Source organism: Elaeis guineensis, chromosome 2, assembly GCF_000442705.2.
Source record: "Elaeis guineensis isolate ETL-2024a chromosome 2, EG11, whole genome shotgun sequence".
NCBI classification, from domain to species: domain Eukaryota; kingdom Viridiplantae; phylum Streptophyta; class Magnoliopsida; order Arecales; family Arecaceae; genus Elaeis; species Elaeis guineensis.
The window spans coordinates 6,873,318-6,888,201 of NC_025994.2; positions in this window are offsets into that span (position 1 = coordinate 6,873,318).

Below are 14,884 nucleotides of genomic sequence, written 5' to 3' on the forward strand. Positions count from 1 at the left end.
GTGCTTTTATCTAGATGTCTTTGAGTCTGACCTGCCATTGGCTGTTGTCTTCTCAGTGATCATATGGAGAAAAATTTAGCCTTCATCCTTGTCTAATTTCACCATTGTTGATTGCTTTAAAAAGCATATAAGTGATTTTGAGAGACATCTATTGAGACGTCCAGTGAGGTAAACTCTGTATTTGTCTCCAATCAATGTATACTTCAAGTTCCTGGGCATAGTACTTGAGAGGATCCTATTGTAATCACTATTTTATTTATAGTGAATTTTATTTGGAGTTGCCCTATGCTTTGTCTCTCCATTTTAGAGAGAGGGTTCTCCACATAAATTTTGATGTTTGCTCTTTTGCCCAATTTTATTTTGTTTGTATTTGTGAATTTGGGCCCTTTGAAAACAAAAGTAATGTATGTGTCATTAATTTAGGAAGCATGAGTCTTTCTGTAATAACCTAGATTTTTTTTTCCACACCAATCGTAAAGCAAGGTAAAAAAAAAAAGACTACGAAAGAGGACTCCCGATGGAGTTCGTCTCCTCTTCTGAGTCTGATCGGAAGAGGGGTTCTAAGCCTGTTCAAACTCCAGTGAGGCCCTAAGATCTATGTCTATAAATCCCTCTCCCACCCTCCTCAATGCATTGCCCAACTCTCCAATCAAATCGTCGGCGAGGCCACACGATCTCTATGTTTCTCCACCGTGTGTTCCTCAGTGAATCATCATCAATTTCTCGTCAGAGACGAGGTAAGGATCCCTTCTTCTCCTACTTCCTTTCTTTTTCGAACACCACAAAACTTTTGATGGCAAGAATCAGATGCCAGTTATCAAATTTCATAGGGGACCCAACCTCCCCAGTTTTTGTTTTCCCTCTTTTCTTTCTGCCAGACCGGCTGTCCTCGCTAGGTTGCAGCCTTGGTTTGGTCGTCGAGGGTCGGAGCCACCCCTACCGCAGCCACTTGAGGTGCTATCAGAGAGGGCCGTAGCCATGGGGTTGGGTCGTCCTCAAAGTTTTCCTTCCCCTATTTCAACAAAGAAGAAGAGCAGAAAACCAGAGAAAGAAAAAAAAACAAGAGAAAAAGGAAAAGAAAAGAAAAGAGAAAAGAAGACCAAAAAAAAAGAAAAAAAATTCCTCTCTCCTCTCTCTATCCTCTCTCCACTTTCTCCCTCTACCAATTTCTCTTCCTATTTTTTTTCTCTAATTTCTCTCTCTATATTTTTTTCTCTCTTCATAATTTTCTCTATCTAGAATCTTATAGACCAGTGGAGGATCTAGATACTTAAATAAATTTAGATCTTGGTTGATTCAAGGAGAAATCCTGAACTTATGACATTTAGGAGTATTTTCATAATTTTTCTGTCCTTAATTGCACATGATTTTTAGGTTTATCCATGATTATGTAAAGATGTAATTATTTATACCAGAAGGTATCGAGCAAAATATCTTGATTCTGAGTTCGTAGATCGAGGAGTTCATCGATTATTAGATTTGAATCAATCACGTATGGATAGAGAAAAGGATTCTTGGACACAAACATAGGTATATATATACTTATTTTTGTACTGTATGATTTGATTTCTCGTGGCTGATATTTGTTTTATATTTATTGGTATGATTATCTGTATATTCTGTATCACATATTTGCATCAAATAATGATAATTTTTTGGACGGTAATATCAACTATTGAGAATTTTGAAAAAGAATATAATATGATATAGTATTTTTCTGACATAAATTAAGACTTAATCAATTAATGATCAAGAAAGGATATTTAGACTAGCCACGTTAAACTAAAAATAGCCTCACCACAGTTAGGAACATAATACTTGAGATTGCTACTGTAGGCTGGAGCGCGGTTAGTATGGTTTACCACCGTGGGCTAGATCGTGGATATTCTAAGATTGCCATCACAGGCTGAAGCGCGGCTAGCATGGATTGCCATCGTGAACTAAAGCACGGCTAGTATGGTTTGCTACCACGGGCTGGATCACGACTAGTATGGTTTACCTGTCACAGGCTAAAATGTGACCATGGTTAGTCCGAAATCCTAAAGACAATTATTGATTGATTCCAATCAAGTTAATGAGATATGGATGATAAGAAATAAACCATGATTAAGTAAAGAGGAGTTTTACTTAATTACAGATATATGGTATATGACTTTCGAAAAAAAAAAGATATACGATGATATATGATGCAAATTTTTGTATTGAGCTATACTAGATATGTGATATGAGATTTTGTGACTTATGTTTCTTTGATACTATTTATATGTTATTTTTGAATTATTATTATACTGGTGTGAGTGTGTGGAGATTGTTACTGAGCTGTAAAGCTCACCACCCTCTTCCTCTTTTCTTTTTCAGAGTTGCAAGATGCTCATGGTAAGCTATGGTTTGGGGTCATAGATAAATGGATGAATAGATAGAGTGTTCTTGATATCCAGTTGGATTATAAAAAGAGTTAAATTTGTACTTGCACAAATTTTGTGAATTATTATGAAAGTAAATCATTATTATTTATGGATATTGAGGTATTGTAAGAAATTTTATAGGCCTTGCATATTTTTTAAGACTTATCCTACAGAGTGTGCGGCCATCACGTATCCGATCCGGATGCTGGGTTCGAGACATGACAGAGTGGTATCAGAGTTGAGGTTTAAGGTCACTAGAGACTGTGACATAAGCAATATCAAAACTTTGGACATGATCAATAGAGAGTGAGAAAATGATATTAGAGCATGATCTCTAGGGATTGTGAGTTAAAGGATAATTGAGCATAAGGTTATGATCATGAAGGATATGACAGAAGGATATTAGACCTTAGGTTATCATTATTAGAGACTATGACTTAAGTGATATTTAAATATAAGGTTATAATCACTAGGAACATGATAGAAGTAAGTAGCAGAATGATTCAAAGTTTGGATTTTGGATCAATAGATATTATGATTAAATTTATGCATAAGTGGCATATGATATCTATAACAGAATTGATGAGATATATCTTGGATTTCAATAAGTAGCATTTGACCTAAGTATACGAGGTGTTAATCCTGGAACAAAGTGTGATATATTGATATGTTATGTTTAGTATACTTATTCAATTATTATTTAGATGATTTTAAAATTCTAAACCTGATATGGAAGAAGATCATGATGATTTTTTTAATTTTGATGTTAATTATTTGATCATTATAATTTTAGATTTATTAGAAAGAAGTTGTTTAGGATGTGACCTAAGAAAGAATTGCATCATATGAAAGAAAAATATTTTTGAATGTTAAAACTACAAGATGATCATATATGAAAGTCATATGTAAATAAAAAATATATTTGATTCTATTAGTGGATTAGATTTTATGGTGAGAGCATGACATAACGAATATTGAAACTTAAGATTATGATTACCAGGGATTGTGACAGAAGTAAATCATAGAGTTTAGATGGATAATTTGTATCTCAGATTTGTAATTCGAGGAATTGACAATCTATAATTTTATTGATCTAAAAAATTATTTAGCAAACTTGAGAAATTTGATGGATTTAGATCCGAGTGCATAGCAAAAGCATGGTGGTTTAAATTATTTAAATCTGATCAAAAAGATTTATTCTAATTCGAAGGATACTATGATAGAGGATTGGAATTTCTTTTTTAGTAAGGAAAGTGATGTCAGAACTCGATGATGAGATAAGAAGTTTGTACCCTTAAGGTTATCCAACCTATCTAAGAGCTCGAGGATAAAATAAGAATTTTGTACCCATAAAGATTCGATTTTGCAGTATGCTAATTTCGAGGATGAAATTATTTTAAAAGGAGGAGAAAATGTAATAACCCAAATTTTTTTTCCTGCACCAATCTTGAAGTAGAGAAAAAAAAAGGCTACATTTCGAGTCTGATCAGGAAAGGGGGTTCTAAGCCCGTTCAAACTCCGACGAAGCCCTAAGATCTATGCCTATAAATCCCTCTTTCATCCTCCTCAATGCATCGCCCAACTCTCCAATCAAATCGTCAATGAGGCCGCATGATCTCTATCTTTCTCCAACGTGTGTTTGTTGATGAATCATCATCAATTGCTCGTCGAAGATGAGGTAAGGATCCTTCTTCTCCTTCTTCCTTTCTTTTCTGAACACCATGAAACTTTTGATGGCCAAAATCAGACATCGATCATCGGATTTCATAGGGACCCGACCTCCCTTATTTTTATTTTTCCTCTTTTCTTTCTATCGGATCGACTGTCATCACCAGATTGCAACCTTGGTTTGGTTGTCGAGGGCCGGAGCCACCCCTACCACAGCCGCTTAAGGTGCTGTCGGAGAAGGCCGTAGCCACGGGGGTTGGGTCAGCTTCAAAATTTTCCTTCCCTTGTTTCAACAAAAAAGAAGAGAAGAAAACCAAAGAAAAAAAAAGAAAAAGAAGTGGAAAAGGAAAAGAAAAGAAAAGAAAGAAAAAAACCAAAAAAAAAAGAAAAGAAAAGAAAGAAAAGAAGAGAGAGTTTCTCTCTCTTTCCTCTCTCCTCTCTCTATTCTCTCTCCACTTTCTCTCTCCACCAATTTCTCTCCCTATTTTCTCTCTAGTTTTTTTCTCTAAAATTTTCTCTCCAGATTTCTTTTCTCTCTTTGTAATTTTCTCTCTCTAGAATCTTATTGATCAATGGAGGATCTAAATACTTAGATAAATCTAGATCTTAGTTGATCCTAGGAGAGATCCTAAACTTGTGACGTTTAGAGATATTTTCATAATTTTTCTATCCTTAATTGCACATAATTTTTAGATTTATCCGTGATTATGTAGAGATGCAATTATTTGTATAAGAAAGTATCAAGCAAAATACCTTGATTCCAAGTTTGTAGATCGAGGAGTTCATCGATTATTGTGTTTGTGTCAATTATGGATAGAGGTAAAGGTTCTTGGACACAAACATCGATATATATATATACTTATTTTTGCACTGCATGATTTGATTTTTCATGGTTGATATTTATTTTATATTTATTGGTATGATTATCTATATATTCTGTATCATATGTTTGTATCAAATAACGATAATTTTTCAAATGATTTGGGATGTGACACCGACTATTGAGAATTTTGAAAAAGAACATAATATGATACAATATTTTTCTGACATAAATTGAGACTTAATAAATTGATGATCATGAAGAAATATTTGGACTAGCCATATTAAACTGAGAATAGCCTTACCATGAAAAGAAATATGGTACTTGAGATAGCCACTGCGGACTGAAGCGTGGCTAGTATGGTTTGCCACTGCAGGCTGGATCATGGATATTTTGAGATTACCACCGTGGGACAGAACGATGCTAGTATGGATTGCCACCATGGGTTGGAGTGCGGCTAGTATGGTTTGCCACCGCAGACTGAATCGCAGCTAATATAGTTTGTCTGTCATAGGCTGGAACGTGATCATGATTCGTCCGGAACCCTAAAAAGAATTGTTGATTGATTCCAATTAAGTTAATGAGACATCGATGATAAGAAATGAACCATGATTAAGTAAAAAAGAGTTTTACTTGATTACAGATGTATGGTATATGACTTTCGGGAAAAAAAAAAAGATATTCGATGATATATGATGCATTTTTTTGCATTAAGCTATACTAGATATTTGACATGAGATTTTATGGTTTATGTTTTTTTGATATTGTTCATATATTATTTTTGAATTATTATTATGCTGGTGTGAATGTGTGGGAATTCTTACTGGACTGTAAAGCTCACCATCCTTCTTCCTCCTCTTTTTTTTTCAGAGTTACAGGATGCTCATGGTAGGCTATGGTTTGGAGTCACAGATGAACAGATGAATAGATAGAGTGTTTATGATATCAGATTGGAAGATAGAAGGAATTGAATTTGTACATGTGAAAATTTTGTGAACTGTTATGAAAGTAGATCATTATTATTTATGGACCTTGAGGTATTGTAATAAATTTTATAGGCCTTGCATATTTTTTAGGACTTGCTCTAAGGAGTGTGCGGCCATCACGTATCCGATCTAGATACTGGATTCGGAGCGTGACATTTTCTGCAAATATCACTTCGATATTTTAGATTAAACTTTTGATTACGAAATTTCCTATTTTTTATCAGCCATAATGCTTCACTTGAGATCAAACAACAGCTCCTTGAAACATGGCTCATATTATGGCTGTTAGTCAAATTCAATCACATGAATTTGGAAAAAATGTATTAGCGATACTGATAGATTGAATAAGCAAAGATAGTTTTCTCAATCATCAGCCCAGCATTTTATAGCATTGCTTAATTCCTACTAACCTATCAGGTAGACATGCTTAAACTATCATAAGAATCAATGTTTATCAAACTAAGTGATTATAACAGCGCAGAATGACAGAATGAAGGTTAGACTTTAAGCCTAAGGGTGCTATAACAGACTTGCCAAACTCTTCCAAAGTTTTTGGTGGGCTTCCAGACTTTCCAGTGAGCATAAATCTTCCCAATCCTTGATTGTGTGCAGAGTCATTTGAAGGACTGAAAAATTAGTTTTACACTTGTTAATGAAAATCCTTCCATTGCGTTCCGCCAAGGGTACTGGAGGAATGAGAGCAACAACTGGTCCCAGGCAGATCTCAAACAAGGCTGGAAAGTTCCTCCAAATCGTCCATAGTTCATGAAGCCTCGGAGGCTGACTTCGAAGCTTTAAACAAGTTCTTAAAGTGACCTAGATGCTTTTGGAGAATGGACATCTGAGGAAGATGTGAGATACTGATTCAGAAGTGTTGCTGCTAATCCCCTCATCATCTGTTCATCGGGAATGAGCACCTGCAAAATAAAATCTGCACCGACTGGAGTTGTCTCCGGTGGAGACCCTCCGATGCCTAAGTTAGAGGGGAAGACTGGGCAACAGTCGTATGAGAATGGAGACAGAACTCAGCCTATAAAAATTGGCTTATCGAAACTGTTGCTTTATCCCCTTTTTATAGAGTAGATCATCGTGATCGTCGGATATGGTCCCGCATTTAGCAGCGTAGAATCACAGGGTGATCATCTCGTAATGGGTTATTAGTCCTCATGGATTACACCGTAATATCTATGAAGTAACCTTCCGTGATGGTTATGATATATTTGAATGAGTCAGCCGACTATGCATCGGGGGTCGGTTGTCAGTTAGTAATTCTGAAATACCGATGGTCGAAATAGTCTATTGTCTGTAGAGTCCGGACATCGACCGCTTATCAATCTGAGTTAGTAAAGGGGGTTCGGTCAGTCAGTTGAAAGTAGTGTCAGCCTGCTCAGCCGACATATAGTCGGTAGTTGCTTTTAGGATCATCCGTTTATTTGGTGGGTCAGAGTCGGATGTCGGTCGGACTGTCTCGGAGATTGGTCGGCACATGGAGGCCAATCGATTTTTCCCAACAGTTGCTCCCCCACTTCTACGTCCAAATGGTGAGTCATCGCATGCGTAGTTACGTGGTCGGACACTTTGGACGAAAGGAGTGGTTATCCGTCATGTCGAGTCTCGATTTTGTCGCCACATTCTCCGGAATACAGCCGATCATCCCCTTTGTCATCCTTGAACTGTCGTATCGGCTGAGAGATCTGGAGTCAGGCGTCATTTGCGAAAGGTGAGCCGGTGCCAATTGTTATATCGGGAAGGCGAATCGACATCGCGTGATTCAACTTTGGCTTGTAGATTCCCGCCACGTTTCGGGGTGTTATTGGGTCGGAGTTGTTCACGCGGATGAAGGTGATGTGGTTCAATTTGGTGCAAGTGCATCGAACTGTCAGGTCGATGATGGGCTCAGATGTTGCCACGCGTCGTCATCTGGCATGGCTTCGGTCTGGCCACTTTCATCCGATCCGTTGGGCATTCCTTTATATAAAGGGGCTCTGTCAGTCAGGTACTCATCTCTTATTTTGTCATTTCTGAAAAGAGGGTTCTATTAGAGAGCAGCTTTTGAGCGGAAATCACCTCTTGTCGCTTTCCTCGGTCCAGATTCTTTGAGTATTTTCATTGAGTGAGGTTGTCACCGGGGGTGGTCGGTCGTGAGTTCTGGCCGACGACTCCCTGTCAGACTCGGAGGCTTTTCTGTTGTGGGGTCCGACCGTTAGTCAATTTTGGAAGTGGCATCGTGCTTCAGGCCGATGTCAGCTTTTTACTCCTAGTGCCGATGGTGGGGTCGACGATCCATTTCTGTGTATCCTGCATCTCCGTCTCAGCTGCATGATCAAAGTCATTTTCGTCGGTGGATGAAAATCTGAAGTCCGCCCCTAGCTCCTCTTCCGAGGAGGGTGCAGCCGCTGCCTGAGTTTCATCAAGGATGGTTCGATCGTTGGTCATACTCTGAAATCTTTTTCTAACTCCAGTTCCTGATCGGGCTCCAACCAGGAGGGTGCGGTCGTTAACCGCATTCTCCATGTAAAAGTGGATCAAGCTGCTGATGTGGTTGGTCAGGCTACATGATCCGCCAACCATCTTCGCGGTCTGACCCGATAAGTAGCTCCCAAGCTGGAAGGCAAAATTTATCAGAAATGCCGATCCAAGACGGACCTACCAATTCTTCGGTGGAATGAAGATTAGTCGGCGCCTTTGGTTTTTTTTTTTGTATGATCGGACTCCGATCCAATTTTGTAACTCCTCTTTTTGATAATCAAAGTTTTTTTCTGAAATACTTTTCTGTATCGTCGAATTTGTAGCATTTGCTTTTTGATTCATCTTTGAAAGTAGATTGTAGATCCGACTATTTCGCAGACTTTGGAATCTGCTAGTCGTGTAATTTTTGACGTATTTAGCTAGGATAACGATAGCAAGTCGAATACCCATGGCCCGAATCTTGGTCGGGCTTATACATCGTGTTGTATATAGAATAATCTCTGGATGTAAGTCGTTGATCTGACTATTTCACAAACTTTATGGAATCTACTAGTCAAGCGGTGTCCAACGTATTTGGTTAGGATAACGATAGCAAGTCAAATATCCATTGCCCGGATCTTGGTCAGGCTCATACATCACGTTGTCTGATAAATGGTGGCAAGCCGAATATCCCTCGTCTGGCCGTGGCCATGTCAGTATAATTTCAATCTGACCTTGGTCGTCTTAGCATTTTGCCTTTCTTAGTTGATGGTAAGTCGGCAAATTAGCCAGCTGCTTGGATCACGAGCTGACTATGGGGGAGCGTGGCTTTTGCAGAGGAGATCTTTGTTGCCGGCACTAGCCTCCCGTTGATGTTGATAATCCCTCGACCAGTCATGGCCGTGTCAGTGTAGTCCCAATCTGACCTTGGTCGTCTTGGCATTTTGTCTTTCTTAGTTGATACTAAGTCAGCAAATTAGCCAGCAGCTTCAATGGAGAGCTGACTATGGGGGCAGCACGGCTTTTGTAGAGAGGATCTGCGTTGCCAGCGCTGGCCTCCAATTGAAGTTAATAGATCAGTTCTTTGGGAGAACCGGTATATCGTCGGTGTCGAGATAATCGATCCTCTGACTTTTACAGTAAAAGTCGAAGTATATTCGGTGTCGAGATCTTCGATCTTCTGACTTTTACAGTGAAAATCGAAGTATATTCGGTGTCGCTTTAAAATCACAGTCGGAATGTCGATTTTTGCAAGAAGATCGAAATATAGTCGACACCGAAGCAGTTGATTCTCCGAGTGGTTGCATTCAGAAAAAAGTCTTATTAGCTAATTATCGAAACAACAACAGCATTATAACAAGGAGTTTGAATTCTTCGAACATCATCTTTCAAGAGAGTTATTACATTATGGAGCTGCAGTCGCTTCATCGACTCCTTGTCGAAAGTTGCCCTCCGATCCAACCGTCTGGAGATCATGTTGATGACTCCCACAGTCGATTGGTTATTCATAGCTTTCTCAGTCGGCTGGAGTCGTCGATCGGCAGAAGGTTGAGTCGGTGGGTCCCTCCAATATTTTTCGAGGTAGTCTTGTCGAATTAGGATATTTATCTCGTCCCTGAACTGGATGCATTGTTCGGTATCATGGCCGTGGTCTCGGTGAAATAGGCAATACTTCCTTCAGTCATGGTTCCTCGCTTTCATCGACGGAGGGTGTCGTAGATATTCTGCCCTTTCGATCTCCATGAGGACCTGTGCACGAGGAGCAGAGAGAGAGGTATAAGAATTATACCTGTTATGTGTCGGTCTCGGACTCTGTCGTCGGGGTGAGGCTTGCTTATTGGATGGGGGCCTACTTGTTTGGATCGGAGCCCCATTCTTCTTCTGCTTTCTTGTGACCTTTGTTTTCTGTCTGGCGTCAGTTAGGAACTCCTTCGTCCATGCACATGTATTTGTACGCACGTTCTAAGAGTTCAGCATACGTCCGAGGGAGGGTTTTATCCAGTGAGTACATGAATCGGAACCCCCTCATACCTCTTTTCATGATCGATATGGTCATGTCTTCGTTGAGGTCCCTAACATCAAGCGTGGCCACGTTGAATCGGACCATGAAATCTCGAAGTGTTTCGGTCTCTCCTTATTTGATCGAAAAGCGACTATCCGAGGTTTGTGACGGCCTCCGGCTGGTGCTGAAATGGGCTACGAAGGAATGTTCCAGCTGCTCGAAAGAGTGGATACTTTCCGATCGAAGTCCAGAGTACCAGGCCCGAGCAGTTTTCCGAAGTGTAGCCGAGAAGCCGATGCACAGGAGGACGTCGGTTGCTCCCTGGATTGCCTTGAGAGCCTTGTAGCTCTCGAGGTGGTCGATTGGGTCAGTGGAACCATCATAGGGCTCCACATATGGCATCTTGAACCGAGTCAGGATCGGTTCATTCAAAATAAATTAGGAGAGAGGCTGGGCGGTATAGAAATCGAAGTCGTTTGATGATTTTTGATCGTCTGTCTGGAGCTGGACGAGTTGACAGTCGATTTCTTTGAACTTACGTTCATAGTCTTCAAGCCGCCGGTGGTGGGAGACTCCAGGAGTTGATCCTCCCGATGAATTAGAGGCAAACGGTGTTCGCGGTCGCTTCTCCTTCCTTGCTTGATCTAACTGGGAAGGAGAGGGGCACCGTGAATGGTGGATGGCGCATCGAGAGTGCCGCGAGTGCCACTACTTATCTCATTGAGAGAGCCGAGATCGTCGCTCTGGTGGAGAAGACGGAGATCGTCGCAGATGGCAGCGGCTATGCTTGGAAGGCGCTGAATGCGCCACCGGTTGCTCCGTCGGCGGTTGTAGTGGCTGGGTTTACTGTTGTTGGAGGCTTTTGACTGCTCTACGAGGACGTTCATTTGTTGTACGATCGCAATAATTTGAGCGTCTGTGGTAACCACAGGGCGTGGAAAACTGGGCTCTGCTACCAAAGGCAGGGGAGGGGCCTCTTCCCGACGGGAAGAATGTCTCACTGAGTCGGTCGCCATTGATCGTTGAGCTCTGATTCTCGTCATTGCGAGTTTTCTTCTTGCCACTGTCTTCCCTTTCCTAGCGCGCCAATCTGTTGCTGCCAATCTCCTCATTGCCTGTTCGTCGGGAACGAGCACCTGTAAAATGAAGTCCGCACTGATCGGAGTTGTCTTCGGTGGGGATCCTCTGATGCCTATGTTAGAGGAAGAGACTGGGTAACAGTCGTATGAGAATGGAGACAGAGCTCAGCCTATAAAAATTGGCTTACCGAAACTGTTGCCTTACCCCCTTTTTATAGAGTAGATCGTCATGATCGCCGAATATGGTCCCGCATTTAGTGGCGTAAAATCACAGAGCGGTAATCTCGTAATGGGTTATTAGTCCCCATGGATTACGTCGCGATATCTGTGGAGTAACCGTCCGTGACGGTTATGATATATTTGAATGAGTCGGCCGACTATACGTTGGGAGTCGCTTGTTGATTAGTAATTCTGAAATACCGACGGTCGAAGTAGTCTGTTGTCTGTAGAGTCCGGACATCGACTGCTTACCGATATGGATTGGTAAAGAGAGTTCGGTTGGTCGGTTGAAAGTAGTGTCGGCCTGCTCAACCTACATATAATCGGTAGTCATTTTCAGGATCGTCTGTTTATTTGGTGGGTCAGAATCAGATGTCGGTCGGACTGTTTTGGAGATTGATCGGCAAATAGAGACCAGTCAATTTTCCCCAACAAGAAGAATTGCCACAGAGAGAGAATTTCGATCCAAGGTTTACAACCCACCCTTTAATTTCTTAGCGAAAACCTCACCAGTGTGAATCCTATTCTTCAATGCCAGCCAAAAAATATCTTCAGCTTTTCAGGATCCCGTGCTCGCCAGATCACTTTGTAATAGGGGCAAACCAGTCCACCACAGTTCATGAATTTGTAAAAGGAAGCAATAGAAAATCTGCCATGGCCAGAGAGTTTCCATTTCCAGTGTTTCAGCAATCCATGATGGCCTGAGAGAAGCAATTAAATCCGACAAATTACGAGCTGCACACTTTGAGGAAGGGACAAAGGACCGTATAATGTTTTTTCTTTTTCTTTTTTTTTCTTTTTTGTGTGTCTCGAGCAAAATAATAGAAATCCATCTCAACTTTTTCTATATGGTAGACTAACAAGACACATGCAGATCTTTTTTCCAGAAATGATACTAAATTACTACAGATTATGAAACTAAGAAATCGGTATTTGGTAACTAATATCTTTAGATGCCAAAGACAGATTTTATATGCAACCTAATGACACAAAACAAGATCTGTAAAACTTAGAACTATTACCATTTGGATGGAAATGCATGGCTGACCTTTGGGCAACAATACTGAGTGACCACACCTTTTTCTCTCATGCCATTTTTTATTTTTGAGAGAGAGTGAGAGCTCCTTCCATCATCGAATTCTAAGTTGTTAAATTTAATTTTTTATGGAATGTTTAACTTTTAATGTGCACTCCAACTCCATATATATTCTGCATTCGATGTGGGCATCATATCTTAATGGTCCTTTTCCCATGCAAGAAAAGTTCAATTGTGGTTATCAAACAAGAATTAAATTTGTAAATAAGCTATGGTTTTGTTACCAAACATAAATAAATTATGATTCTAGTGACCCTACCAGTAGGACTACAAGGAAAAGGGCAACAAAAGAGAAAACAATGGAGCATGAGCGAGACAGGATAGCAAGTACTATACGAACTCAATGTCTTGGCCTAGGCCCATCATCTAGGTCAGCTATGTAATATGACCACATAAATCCTAAAGCAATGCCATGAAGATTGTGTAAATTAATCATAACAGTCTAATTAAATAGATCTATCATTAGAAGTATTTAGTCAATTAAAAAGATTCTTATGTTCATTTGGTATCAACAAATTAACTATTTAACTAATGACTCCAATGCTCGAAGTCCACATCTGAGACATGCAAGACTAAGCATCCTACAACTCTCGAAGGAAAAAAAACAGTGGTGTGAGCTTTATAGTCTAGTAAGAATCTGACAAGCTCTAAGACTCAATCTTTCGGTGAAATCGAGAAGAAAAGATTAACTCTCATTGAAAGTCCTCTTCTTCCCCCTCACATGCCCAACATATAAGCTTCTTTCTTTTTCGTACTCTGAGATTCATATAGGATATTGCGGCTTGTGCAGTCTCTCATGCTGGATCATGTCCTTGCACCTGAGGAGAGAGCCATTGATTGAATAGTGGTAAGAGGTTCCGAGCTGTGCACAAGATGTTGGTATGCCCGGAAAAATTTGCCCTTCTTCAAAATATCTGTTGAAGGGAAGGGGTGTTGGTGTCTATGTCCAGTAGATTGAGATGGCAAGCTAGGATGTTGATTGCCGAGGACTTGTCCATTCACATACATTGGAAGAGAGTCTTTGCGGGGACTATTCAAAATAAAGGGACTATTCCAAAGAAAAGGCCCATACACAGATGAGAACATCGAGACCATACCTTGCCCATAAGTCTTTGCCTTAGTGAGCCTTGACTACTGTGGATTGAACTATTCAATTCAGGTTAATTGGGTCAGGATAATATTTTCTCACCCTATTCAATTGCTAAACTAGCAAACCTTAATGCAATGCAATAATCCGATCAGTAGCCCAATGGAACTCTAGCAAGCTCCACATAATCCAGCCCGGACATTAGTTTCACCAAGTCAATTAGGATATTGCGGCTTGTGCAGTCTTTCGGGCTGGATCATGTCCTTGCACCCGAGGAGAGAGGCATTAATCGAATAGTGGTAAGAGGTTCCGAGCTGTGCACAAGATGTTGGTATGCCCGGAAAAATTTGCCCTTCTTCAAAATATCTCTTGAAAATTTTGGGTTGGGGGTGGGGGGTGGGGGGTGGGGTGTGTGGGTCTATGTCCAGTAGATTGAGATGGCAGCCTAAGATGTTGATTGTCGAGGACTCGTCCATTCACACACATTGGATGAGAATCTTTGCGAGGACTATTCAAAACAAAGGGACTATTCCAAAGAAAGGGTCAATGCACCAATGAGAACATCGAGACTATACCTTGCCCACAAGTCTTTGCCCTAACATCGAGACTATACCTTGCCCACAAGTCTTTGCCCTAACGAGCATTGACTACTGTGGATTGAACTATTCAATTCAGGTTAATTGGGTAAGGATAATATTATTCTTACCCTATTCAATTGCTAAACTAGCAAACCTTAATGCAATGCAATAATCTGATCAGTAGCCCAATGGAACCGTAGCAGACTCACATAATCCAGCCTGGACATTAGTTTCATCAAATCAATTTGGATTGAGATATGTCAGGATAAGTCACGACCATCGAGGATCAATAGATCAAATGTTCTTTTCAAATTCTGCATCCAGACCATTAGAAATAATTTATTTTTATTTATTATTATCTCAATATTTAATCGAAATCATGACATCCAACGTGACTCGAATTCGGACTATCTAATTGAAAGATAAAAATCCGTTCCACCGGACTACCACTGCGGTGGCTTGCTCTTTTGAAACTAAATACAACTACTCCTGTTGC